This window comes from Marmota marmota, unplaced genomic scaffold (assembly GCF_001458135.2).
Source record: "Marmota marmota marmota unplaced genomic scaffold, marMar, whole genome shotgun sequence".
Lineage (NCBI taxonomy): Eukaryota > Metazoa > Chordata > Mammalia > Rodentia > Sciuridae > Marmota > Marmota marmota.
Window position 1 is genome coordinate 23,124,833 of NW_025999869.1, and position 13,310 is coordinate 23,138,142.

Sequence of the window (13,310 nt, forward strand, 5' to 3'; positions counted from 1 at the left end):
CTTCATCAATATTAAAAAACTTTATTGTTACAGGACATCATCAAGAAAGTGAACGGAGAGGGCCTGGGGATGTAATTCAGTGGTAGAGTACTTTCAGGCATGTGTGAGGTTCTAGGTTAATTGCCAGTATGGGGTAGGAGGAGAAAGGAAAGAATGGGAGAAATATGTGAATTAAATATGTGAAAAGGACCTATTAGGTTTAGTATCCAGAATACATATTCAGAAACCACTTATATTGTATAACAGTTTAAATATAAGCAAAGAGTTGAAAAGACATTTCCCCAAAGACATACAATGACCAATAAGCACATAAAATGATGCTCATTATTAATGAGTTATTAATCATTAGGGGATTGTAAGTCTAAATCACATGAGATACCACTTTATCTACAATAAGATGGTGGTGATAATAATAAGCAGAAAACACTAAGTGCTGGTAAGCATTTGAACACTCAGACGTTATGATGGGTATCCAAAAGGGCATAGCCATTACACAAAACACTAGCATTTCCTTAAAAAGTTAGTCACCACAGGAGCAGTAATTCAACTCCTAAGATATATTCCAAAAGAATTTAAAACATGTTCACACAAAAATTTAGACATGAATGTTCTTACCACCACTATTCACAGTAGAAAAACCTGGAAACAAAATGTCCATCAACTGATGAATGGAGAAACAAAATGTAGCATATCCACACAGCAGCATATTACTGAGGCATAAAACAGTAATGAAGTTTTCATTATAGAGACCTTTCACCTCATTCTTAAAGATGATGCAGAGGTTTCGACATTGTAAGGCTGTATGTAAACCTCTGAGGATCTACTCTGATTGTTCCTCTGGTCACTATCCCAATAACTATGGTTAAGTTATAATGTAACCCTCCTGAGGAAATGCTGGACCTGATAAGAGAGAGAAAGAGAAAAAAAAAATACTGTACATTAAAGAAGTTACAGAATGTACATGTACAACACGTTCCACAAGGATCCAGAATTTTATTGGCTCAGGATCCTGAGGGTGATGGTTCAAGGGGGGGATGCCTTGTGACGGGTAAAATTGGCACAAATCTGTCTTTATTCTTACCTTGGGCCAAACTTCTTTTCATACAATGTGGGCCACCCAGAATTCTGACCACTAGGGGGATTCCAGCATCACCTTCCAAAGGCTATGTTCTGAAGCAATACATTTTTAGCTTGCTTTTCTGTTTTGAGTTAACCCATTCATGAATCAAGCTTGGCCACTTTCCTTCTCTATCTGCTGGTCACAAAAGATTGCACATGTGGTCATGGGTGTGAGCTGAGGGCAGGGTATCACTACAACTGTGGAGCGTCTCATGGGGAACGGGACTACTGGCACGTGTAGCTTTCTTATACTCTCTGGCCCTGCTCCGTGTAATCCTGGATGAGCCACTTGCCTCTTATGAGAACTGATGCCGGGGCTGCTCTATTTTATGACTTGGTAGATCTAAAAGACTGTAACTCACGATTAGGGGAACTTTGATGGATCTGAGAACCTGAGAGTGGACATAGGAACTATCCATCCTCCTTGCTTGATATTTCATAGTCAAACATTCCCTTTGTACCAGCATCCAGTAGCATGCTGTGAGCTGCTTTTTGAATGGCAGATAGTTGTTTTTGTTTTTTTTTTAATGAGGATGTTACAGAGTTTGTGGCCTTAATCAGACCCAAATATTGCCATATATTCCACGTGGCATCCTCTGCAATCACACCTACCCCCAACACTCTGGTGGGGTATTCTTGGTTGTACCGCCCAAGTGGCAGAATTTCTTGCATCACAGCTTCAGTTTACTTTGAGATGCTTTCCTGCTATGGACCATGTAATGGTTAATTTGAATTGGATTAAGATATGCTGAGGATTAAGAAGCTTTTGGATGTGTCATGGGCATGGGCAGCACCCTCCCAATTACCAATAGAATGATGGCTTGGATGGAATAAAAGTTGGAAGAACAAGGAAGCAGCAGCAGATGCAAGCTCTATTCTTCTTGAATGGGTTCTTGATTGCTGCTGCGATCATCTGAGGATTAAGGACTCTTGCTTCTTCACTCTTCCAAAGTTGACTCTGCCAATGGTTCTCCAGAGAGTTTCCAGAAGTTTCCAGAGCTACGGTTGCTGCACTGTCACTTTGAGCTCCTCATGCCAATAGACCAGGCCAGGAATAAAAGGAGGCACTGTACTGGTAAGGGTCATCAACCCTAATCATCAAGAGAAGGCAGTGTTGCTCTTGCATAATACAGACAGAGAAGAATATGGCACTTGGGTGATCCATTGGGGGATCAGGGTTTCTTAGAACTCCCTACCAAATTCTAAAGTTAAGTAGATTAGCCAGGACTTCACTTGACCATGGTAAACAGGGCTCCTTAAGGATGAAGGTATGGGCCAGCCTGCCATACCACTTACTCCAGCAAAAGTGCAAGCCTGACACATGAATGGACCCCTCAGAGGTGAGCTATTGGCAACAAAACAATGACTCATGTACAAATGAGCACACCCCAGTGCTCTTGTTATTTTTCAAATCTCTCTGGAACTTTGAAACCACTACCCCATAACCAAAGGTTGGGAGACAGGAATTATCTGATATTAGATTCCTGCAAATCTGGAAGAATGGTGGCTAAAATAGAAAAGCATACTTCAAAATATTTTTGGTTAAGTTTTCCCCTGTCTCAGAGCCTTTGCACTTGATATTCTTCTTTCCTTGGATACCCAAACAGGTCTTTCTCACAGTTGATTCATTATCATCCAAATGTCACTATCTTAAAAGAGGGTTTTCCCTCTTTTTTTTCTTCTCCATCACAGATATTCTCCCATATACCATTCAAATTAATACCTTCATAAAACTTTCAAAACATGCATTCATTTTATTTATTGATTTAAAATTTTTGTTTATTATTCAATTCTAACACTGGAATTTAATCTTCCCAAAGGCAGAAACTTTGGTGGTTAAGTCATTGCAATCTATTCAGATATCTAGAACATTGTAAGTGCCAAGTAAATATTCACTACATGACTGTGTTAAAAAGACTAAGAAAACTAGACTGGAAGTTAGGGATAGGTTATCAATGAGCCAATGGGAACAAAAACACCTAAAGGAAATAATATGCCAAATATATGTTTCCTGCTTCTAGCTGACCCAACCTCAAAAACCTGGTTTTCAGCACCAAATGCCCTGCTCTTTCCATGGAATCACGGATAACACAGAAAAATAACAGATGCTGCAGCAGTTCTAAGAATATGGCAAGCAGCACTGAGGCCATATGCAGAAGGCAAAGAAAGTGGATTATAGTTAGTGTTGGCCCTATTATACCTACTACCTCTAGTCCATGTAATTGTTAGTGGTGAACAAAATTACTCCCAGATATCCATTGCAGCAGGGGGGACTGGGAGAACTTGGCACCTAATCAGTGCACAAGAGAACCCGCACCACATTTCTGTACCACCCGTCTTTTCGCTCAGTGTTCATGCTGGAGAAAATGAGATGCAAGTTTTGGCTATGGATAATCCTTACCTAGGACCAAAGCATTCAGAAAGCATGACAGTTTTCAAGATTTTATTTTATTTTAAAAAAATTTTTATGTGGTGCTAAGTATTGAACCCAGTGCCTCACATGTACTAGGCAAGTGATCTGCCACTAAGCCACAACCCTGGCCCGAGCGTGACATTTAAAGAAGCCTAAAACATCATTCACTCAGTTTGTAATTATTTTTTTCCTACTTTATCTTGGAAAAATAAAATTTACAAATTGTGATTACTGTCCATTGCACCAATAAAGCAGCCACTTGGGTCACTTTCCAAACTATAAGCTTATGTTGTAACAAGTAGAACAAGTCAGGCTCAAAAAATTCCTGGTCCAAACTCCTTGTCCAAACCAATCCTTTTATTTCAAGGAGTGATCCTGTTATCAAAAGATCAGAGGAGGATCTTCAGATTGTACCAACTTTGGATTGGGGAAAGGAGTATAATAGAATTTCAATGTTGCCAATCTTTTTTTTTTTTTTCCAAAAGGAGTGAATAGGAATGAGTCAGAAAGCCTTCTCTTCTGAAGCAGTCACCAAGGCAAAACTCTCTGGAGCGTATCACCCACAAAAGTGCAGGTCTAAGCTTGCTTTAACTTTGAAGGAAGAAATCTTATAAGCAGTGCGATAGTATCTTTTTTTATATGATAAGAATTTTTTTCTCATCATATGTTTATTTCATTTTTTTTCCGCATTTTTTATTGATGCATTATGATTTTATGTAATGGGAATTTGTTGTTCCATATTCATACATGCACACAATGTAAAAAAATAACTTGGCCAACATCATTCCCACTAATGCATGTTATTTAATGCAGTTTTGGGTAGAGAAAGAATCTCAGGAAAGAATCCTGAGATTTCTTTTTCCGTGTTGCTTATTTAAAAAATCGACTTAAAAATTAGGCAGTGACACATGACTGTAATCCCAGTGATTGGGAGGCTGAGGGAGGAGGATCTCAAGTTTGAGGATAGTCTGGGAACTTATCGAGACTCTGTCTCAAAATAAAAATGAAATGGGCTGGCAATGTAGCTCAATGGTAAAGCGCCCCTGGGTTCAATCCCCAGTATTAAAAAAAAAGTTAAATAATTATTTTAAGAGTAAAAAATTAGTCCCAGTCTAGAGAAGAAAGTGACAACAATGGTTCTGAATCTTTACTCCTCAATTGAGAGACTGACAACATAAGAAGTAAAAGAAAGAAGAGGTGCTGTGCAAAGGGGAAAAGTTCTCCAGGTGATGCTGCAGCCCTTGCCTTCCTCTTCCTTCTTCTCTTTCCACTACTGACTACTGTGTGAAAGAAGCTGCTATACCAGGTTAATTCATTAATTAATTAGACTTTGGAGGCTGAGGCAGGAGGATCTCAAGTTGGAGGACAGTCTGGGAACTTGGCAAGACTCTGTCTCAAAATAAAACTAAAAATGGGCTGGTGATGTAGCTCAATGGTAAAGCACCCCTGGGCTCAATCCCCAGTATAAAAAAAAATGTCATCTGATCATAGGAGAATGTTACTGGAGATTGGGGAAAGTGGACGAATGTTGAGAGCCACAGCCGAAGGGGCCCCAGCAAACTTCCAGCTGCCAGCAAACTTCCAGCTGCCGGCTGATGATTGGCTCACAGCGGCCCCAGCAACATCTAGCTGATTGGCTCCTCTGCGGTGATGCTCATTGGGCTGTTTCCCTGCCCTTTCAGACCACGGAGCTGCTCATTGGGGGACTTTTTTGGCTCCGCCCACGTGACCCAGCCAATCGGCCTCAAGAGCAGGAGGATTGTGGGAGGTGAAGAGAAGCTTGTGTGGGAGAGAGAGGCTTGTGGAAAGCCGGTGGTGGCAGTTGAGGCTCTGAGGGTTTTTCCTGAGAGGCTGTTTTGTTTGGCGTGTGTGGTTCTAAAAATAAAGTTAGTTTCTTTTGACAAGTGGCTTCTGATTGTGCCCAGCCAGACTGCGGCAGACGAAGGGAGGTTGGACCACAGGACCAGAGTACCAGTAGATAGGAGTCAGTTCTGTTGCTCTGCAGCACTGAGAGATGACTACAGAGTACCCTGTTACATATTTTATGAAGATCTAGAAGAGAAGAGCTCAAAGACTCCAAACATAAAGAAATGGTAAGGACAGGGAAATGCTAAATACCCTGATCTGATCAGTGCATGCTGTTTGCATGTGTTGAAATGTTACACTGAACCCCAACTTGTATTGACAAGTTGGGAAAAAAAAATAAAGTGAAATAAAATTAAAACTTTTAAAATAGATCTTCTGGAACGTTCTAAAATAAACAAATTCTGGGATCTCAACCCTTGAGATTTTGATTCAACAGAGACTCTTGCAGCCCATGCATGGAGTGCCTGTGAGGCCCTCCAGCATTGCCCATCATACATAGCTCAAGAATCGCTCCACAATTCCCTGTCTCCTCAGGCTCGAAAGCCTTATTCTCAAATTCCCATGAAGTTGAAGTGAAAATAAATATGCAGATCTTAGATATGCAATGCTAGAAAGTGGGGAGGATAGTGACCTTCCCAACCATTATAATTAAGGACGTGGTGTGAGAATGAGAGACCCATCACAGCTGAACAGCGGTCACCTGCCCCTTTGGCGGGAAGGACTTGAGCAGACAGGCAGGTGAGACGGGAACCCAGGCAGGAAACGCAGATGTAGAAAGTAAGTTTGCATGCACAGAGCAACACCAATTTGTGCCTGTGTACATGATAGAAGCAGAAAGTTTCTCATAGGAAGTGGTCAGAAAAGATGGCTAAAAAGGAATGCCACTTAATCCCGGACAGGTGAGGAACATTCACAGACTAAGTCCCAGAGGTGACCCACAGGAAGAAGCTGGCTTTGGTTTTCAAGGTCTATGTGATTTTTTCTCCATAAAAGCTGTTCCTGAAGCACCAAGGATATTTCTTCCCAGACTTCCAGACTAACCAGTCCGGTGATCCTAACTATAGAGACACCTGCTCACAGATCCTGGTCAGACAGCAGGGAGAGAGTTTTGATTCAGGTGCATCTTCAGGTGAAGGGGACAAATTCAGCTTAGACCTAGATCTTCCAAGAAGCCCTGTCTGAATGTTCGGGCTGCACACCTAGATCTCAGGCGCTGGGTGTACACACCTCCTTTATAGCCCTTACTTGGATATTTTGAAAGTGCTTTTTCATATGTATGTCTTCCAGGAAAAGATGGTCTCTGTGTGGAAATAGATACTGTTTTCTTTGCCTTTCTATTTCTAGTTCCCCAAAGACTGAGCAGCACGTCTGAGGTGCTGAGGGAACATTTGTTTTACCAGCTGACTCGGCTTCTATCTTTTTGTTTCCCTCAGCCACTCCAGGGGCTTGTGCTGGGTTTAAACATTGGTGCTCAAAGCAACAGAATGAAGTGCCCTACCTGTCAACAGGGGAGTGGGGTCTGCTTAAAGAAAAGGGCAGAGGAAACTAGCACAGGTAGAGACCAAGGGAACTAATATCAATTTCAGGTGCCTGGAGGAGACAGAACCATGTTAGGAGCATGGATGGAAAGCTGTTTTCTCTTCTGGGCCTAATTTTAAAACAGTTCCCAAAGATTTATCCTTGAGAATATAAAGTCCCCTGAGCAAGAAGGCAATGACCCCTGACCTTTTCCTGACACTTTATACACAGTCCAAATGAATGATATGCAGTCCTTCCCCAAATAATAACCCAAACGAACAAAAAAAAAATCTTCTAATACCATAATCAACAACCTCACAGTAAACAACAACAACAACAAGAAGAACCACACAGACAGGGTTAGCTAGTGACAGCCTTCAAACTAGCCCAGGAACTCTACCTTCCCAGGACTAAATGAAGACACAGCTTATCTAGTACCTGCATCAGGATGAGGAAGGTCAGAGAGGCTGTAGAATTTGTCCAAATGTACAGCCAGATTGTGATAAGGCTTGGATTCACACCCAGGCTTCCCAATTCCTGAGCCCATACTCTTAAACCCTCAGTCATTTGTGGACACAGATAAAAAGAGGCAACCAAGAGTAAGACTGGGCAGACTCCTGTGGAAAGGGGCACAGAAGTGGGACCCATGACATTTCAAGGCCCAGTGTTCCAACAATAGAAAGTTTCAGAATAATCTGGCAACAGTGGCTCAACTGGAAGAGAGGAAAGTACAAGAAGGCAGACACGACAGATTCTCAGGTTGACGCCGCCACTACAAAAATTCTGCTGTTTAAATCTGTCAGCCCAGTGGTGAGCAGAATTCTTTGGTTCTTTTGGCCAATCAAAGGATCTTCCTTTTCTGTCCAAAATGTACTGGATGGGGAAAATCAGGTGGAAGAGAAGTCCTGGGGCAGGGAGGAGAAGAGGGGATGGGTAGGGGCCATGGCTTAGCAGGGGGCATATCTTAGCAGGGCTTTGAGATCAGCCCTTATCTCTGGATCATGATGGTCACTACTGGCTTAGAAATGCCATGTCAGGAGGTTTAAAGTCAAAAAGTCAAACTCAAATTAAAAGAAGAATATGGCCAGGGGTGGTGGTACACTCCTGTAATCCCAATGACTCGGGAGGCTGAGGCAGGAGGATGGCAAGTTAGACAACAGCCTCAGCAATTTAGTGAGACCCTGTCTCAAAATAAAAAATCAAAAGGGCTGATGTAGCCCTACTGAGGTAACTCAGTGATAGAGTGCCCTGAGTTTAATCATAATAATAATAATAATAATGTAAAAATAAGGAGAGTATTCAGGTTAAGATTGAATCACTCCAAGGGCCCATAAATAAACCCAAATCTCACACATACTCACAGGAACACAGTCCCACACAGGCCCACATGGAAGCAGGTACACAGACTCACAGCTAAGGACAGTGTGAGAGACAAATAGTAAACAAAAGACAGATGTCAAGGAAACATGAAGGGCAGAGGGACAGTTGAGAGGATGCCAAACCACCTGTCTCCAGATTGCCTTTGGCTGATCCTGACCTCGAATGGGTGAGTAGTAGCTGAAGTGGATTGTTGCATCTGGGAAATAAAATAGTCTCCCTTTACACTATCTATCTGCTTATGTCCTAGGCAGAACCATCATTAATTGTCTCATTCATTTTTTAAGACCTTATTCTGAAATTCTAGAAGCATAAAGTTAGGTTTAGAGAACAATATAACAAATCCATAGATACTCCTCACCCAGGCCTGTCAAATTAGCCATCTGAAACGAAGACCAGCTACCTCTTTCTTTTTTGTCCTTTTTCAGTAGTAAGGAATTCCTGATTTTATTTACTAATGAATCCAGGGTGGGGGGGAGACTATTCCTTCCCATCTCACTTGTGCCCTGGGTGTGGCTCTATCTTCTGGAAAGTTATTTGTAAGCAGTTGTTGATGTAGGAGACTCCCAGGGAAAGCTTGTTAAAGAGGAACACCTAGTTGGGGCAGGTTCTTGTTTGGTTTGGCCCGTTTGCCTGTTTCTGGTCTCAACCCTGGGTATAACTCTAGCAGCTATCTTGTGATGGGAGGATGAAAGCCATGCAGTAACAAAGGTGAACCGGGAGGGAGCTCAGGTCCCTGGTGATACTGCAGCATCACCATAGTGGTGCTAGATCATCTTCCTCCTCCTATGTACTTACGGGAAACAATAAACTCTGATGTGCTTAAGTCATTGTACTTGGGTCTCTATTACAAGTAGCCAAATGCAATGGCTAACTAATATATTAACAATGGAACTTTTTTAAAAATTAGAAAACTACAGATAACATTGAAATTTCCTATGTAGCCCTTTCTAATCCCACTTTCCTCTATTGCTCCCCCAAAATAATCACTATCCTAAAATGAGTGCTGTTTTATTCTGGAGAATGTTTTTATATATTTACTATTTATGTGTTAAAAGTATTGTTTTTCATGCATTTAAACTCATACAAATCATATTATAATGCACATAGCCTTCTGTAAGTTGTTTTTTTTTGCTTAGTATATTTCTTCATATTATCTATGAGAACCACATAGTTCTGTTTCACTCATTTCTGTTATAGAAGAATGTTGGCTCGTATGAATATTCCACAAATTATCCTCTCTCCTTTGATAAGCATTCAGACTTCTACAAGTTTTTAATATTAAAAAGTTGCAACAACCTCATTATTGCATTTCTTTCATTACAACACATATTCAAGTGTTTCATCAGGGCAATGGTTATTAAACTAGCATATTTGTGTCCTAAGTTTTGGACAATTTTAGCAAGAAATATACAGGAAATTATTCCCAGATCTTCAACTTCTGAATATATTTTTTTTCCACAGCTTTGTTTAATTTCTCTTTTCAAATAATGTGTCTCTTCACTGTTCAAAAGAAAAGTCCATGCATTGTGTTTGTAGAATCTTACTCATGCCTACAATGTAACTAGGAAACAGAATTAAGACCAATTTCAGTTTTCTTATGAATGAGTAAGTAAACATCAGGTGTTAGCAGAGTGTTCCAGAGACATCTAAGAAAAGAATCAATCTAGGATGGCAGAAAGGGTAGACTATAGTGTTTTTAATGTTGGTATTTCATATATATAACTTAGGGCCTTGCTTCCAGAAGGAAGGAGCCCCACCCTGAGTGGAGGAATAATGAAAGAACATCTGAGACTTAGTGGATCAGAGATCTGGCTTGCGGATATTTTTAACAAGAGTTTACCAAATGCACTGGACCACAGGTGGTAGTATAGAAAAAGCACTATTTGTAGGGGAGAAGAGGAACCTTGGAAAGTGAAATGTCCCTTCAAGGTTTGGTGGTGAAGAGAAGGAGGAAGTGGCTAAAAGTAAGGTGCTTATTAAAATTGTATGTTAAGAAATAACTCAAACAGGACAGATCGGTAAAAGGTACTACTAATTAAAGGAAGTGCATTTTGCTGTAGGAATAGAAGAGAAACACTCTGCCCTGAGATCACTGGTCCAGGAAAACCCTAAAATAAAAGACAACTCAACATCCATATTTATTATAGTTAGAAAAAAATAAAATGAAAATCATTACTTCGCAGAAGTTGAAAACACTACAAAGCAATCCAGCCCCTGCCAAGAAACAGAGGAATATTGCAATAAAACACTGATATAAATAAAATATAAGTGAACAACTGTTGATATGAGAACACCACAAATCAGAAATTGAAGAATTCAGAGTGGATACAGACAAGAAAAATTGTAAAACAGGAACTGATAATACTCAGTAAAGATACTGAAGAAAATAATAAAATTATCTAAGAAATCAAGATTAAATCAAGGGGCTGGGGATGTGGCTCAAGCGGTAGCGCGCTCGCCTGGCATGCGTGCGGCCAGGGTTCGATCCTCAGCACCACATACAAACAAAGATGTTTTGTCCGCCGAAAACTAAAAAAATAAATATTAAAAAAAAAAAAAAAAAAGAAATCAAGATTAAATCAAAATGTGGTTCAAGAGAGAAAGGTGCTCAAGAGAGAAAGTGATATGACCAAATATGTACTAAGAGATAGAGACTAAGAAAGACTAAGAAAAGTCAAGATAATAAAGAAAAAATGAATACAGAGGAAAATAAGGATCAAAAAGAGTGATAAATATAAAACACTGGAAAAGAAGAAAAACATAGGTATAATTGAAGTCTTTAAAAAAAGAAAAATTGAAGAATGGAGATGACCTAGAATGAATGGTCAATTCTAAGACATATCCAAATAAATTAGGAAACTATAACACAACAAATATAGTATGGTAACCTAAAATAATATGTCAAACTGGGACAAAATATATTAACCATATGAATAAAAATAAATTATTATTATTAAGAATAGTAGATTTTAGTATGGTGAATATGCTCCTATCAGACTAATCCACCTACAGATAACAACTATAAAAAAAAAAAAAACAGAAAAAGAAACTCCAATTACCAGAGGGCATGGGAGGTTCTGGATAAAAGTCAACACTTGAAAGAAAAGTATGGGATGATTTCCCATTTTTATAAATGGATATTAGCCTCAGGATAGGCCACAGTTGAGGATACATGAAGCAGCTAAAGTTGTGATTAAAAAAAAAAAACCAACAAGAGTTTTTCCCATCTGAAGAACAAGTTTAGAGTTTGGGGTGATCTAAAAATGATGAAAAGTGAAGAGAAAACCCCAATACAGATAGAGAGGTGAGAGATCCGAATTCTATGTACAAAGACTCCCCAAATCTCTGGAAGACCTCTAAACAACACATATTTAGGTTAGACTGCAAGTAACCCAGCCAGGAATAAAAGAACTAGACCGCACAGAAAACAAAGTTCACATTCTACATCCAGCCAAGTTAATTGCCTGCTATTAACAACAACAACAGTCTTCAAAGAAATATAACAGAATCTAGAATCCCCACATCATAATAGTCATAGCAACCAGGATACAATAAAAAAAAAATTTGACATTAAAAACTGGTAACAGTAACACAGTCTGAAAATAAAAGACACAGAAATCAATCCAAAGGTGATACAGATGGTAGCATTTACTAGACAATAATTTCAAAACAGTTATTAGCACCATGTTCAATCATGTAAAGAAAAATAAGACTTGCAATTAATGCAAAGAAGAGAGACCTCAGGGCCGAGGGTACAGCTTAATGGTAGAGCACTTGTCCAGCATGTATGAGGCCTTGGGTTAAGTCCCCAGCATAGCCAAAATTAAAAAAAAAAAAAAATAGAGAGATCACAGAAAGTAAGAACTAAGAACAATAATAATAAAATTCTGGCCCTCTGGGGACTCTTGTAACAGCACTAATTCCATTCATAAGGGCTCCACCTTTATGACCTAATTACCTGATTACCACCACCCACAGGCCCTACCTCCTAATACCGTCACTGTGGGATTAGGATTTCCACATATGAATTGGGAGTAGGGAACAAACATTCAATACATAACACCTTTCTATTTTTTTCCTTTTCTATAAGGATATCCAATTGTTCAGCACCATCTATTAAAATGTTCACTCCTTTCCCATGAAAATACACTGGTATTTGTCATCAATTGACTATTTTGGGACTGTTTTGTTCATTTGCTTTCTTTGTCTGACCTTCTGCTAAAAACATACATTTTTTTTCATGATTGAAGAACTGTTGATTGTTGTCCATACAAAATTTTCATCCCAATATTCCTAAATCAACAAAGCTTACAGGCACAGTCTCTTGAGACATGAAAAATGAAATGAATGTAACAATGTGTTTTAGATTATATTCTTTATATTTTAGTGACTTGAAGCTGTTTGGGGATATCTATCTACATGTCATCCTGATATTGAAAATGGTGGGGGGGTTGTTCTTTTCTATATTGATGAAATGGTTTGATTATCAGGTACTTGAAACGACCTTAACATATAATTGATCATGCTTTTTGAATTATTGACAGAAATAGTGGCATAAGTTCAACTATTCAAAACTCAAATCATAAGTTTTAGCAGATGTCCTCCAGCAGTTATTATTGGCTCTCCAACAAGTCTGCGTATCAGTCAAATCATTCAGTTATCTATGGATATATTTTACCAATTAATCTATCTTGAAGTTAAATTGTTTAAAATGAAATAACTGTTACAGATATAGTTTGTGAGGTATGTTATGACTGAGAGTGGGTCGGAATAATGATATCTCCTAATATTCATAAGTCAATATTTAGGAGAGAAATCCTAATCCCACAGTGATGGTATTTAGGAGAGAACAATCTCTCCCCATCTCTGCTCAGAAATCATCGGGATTAAAAACATACTACCTTAATCATTATAACTTTGTTAAGTCTTGACATTGGAAGAATAAGCTCTCCAAGTTTATTGTTTTTCTTTAAAATAGTTTTGCTATAGTTTGGATCTTGAATGTCCATTAAAG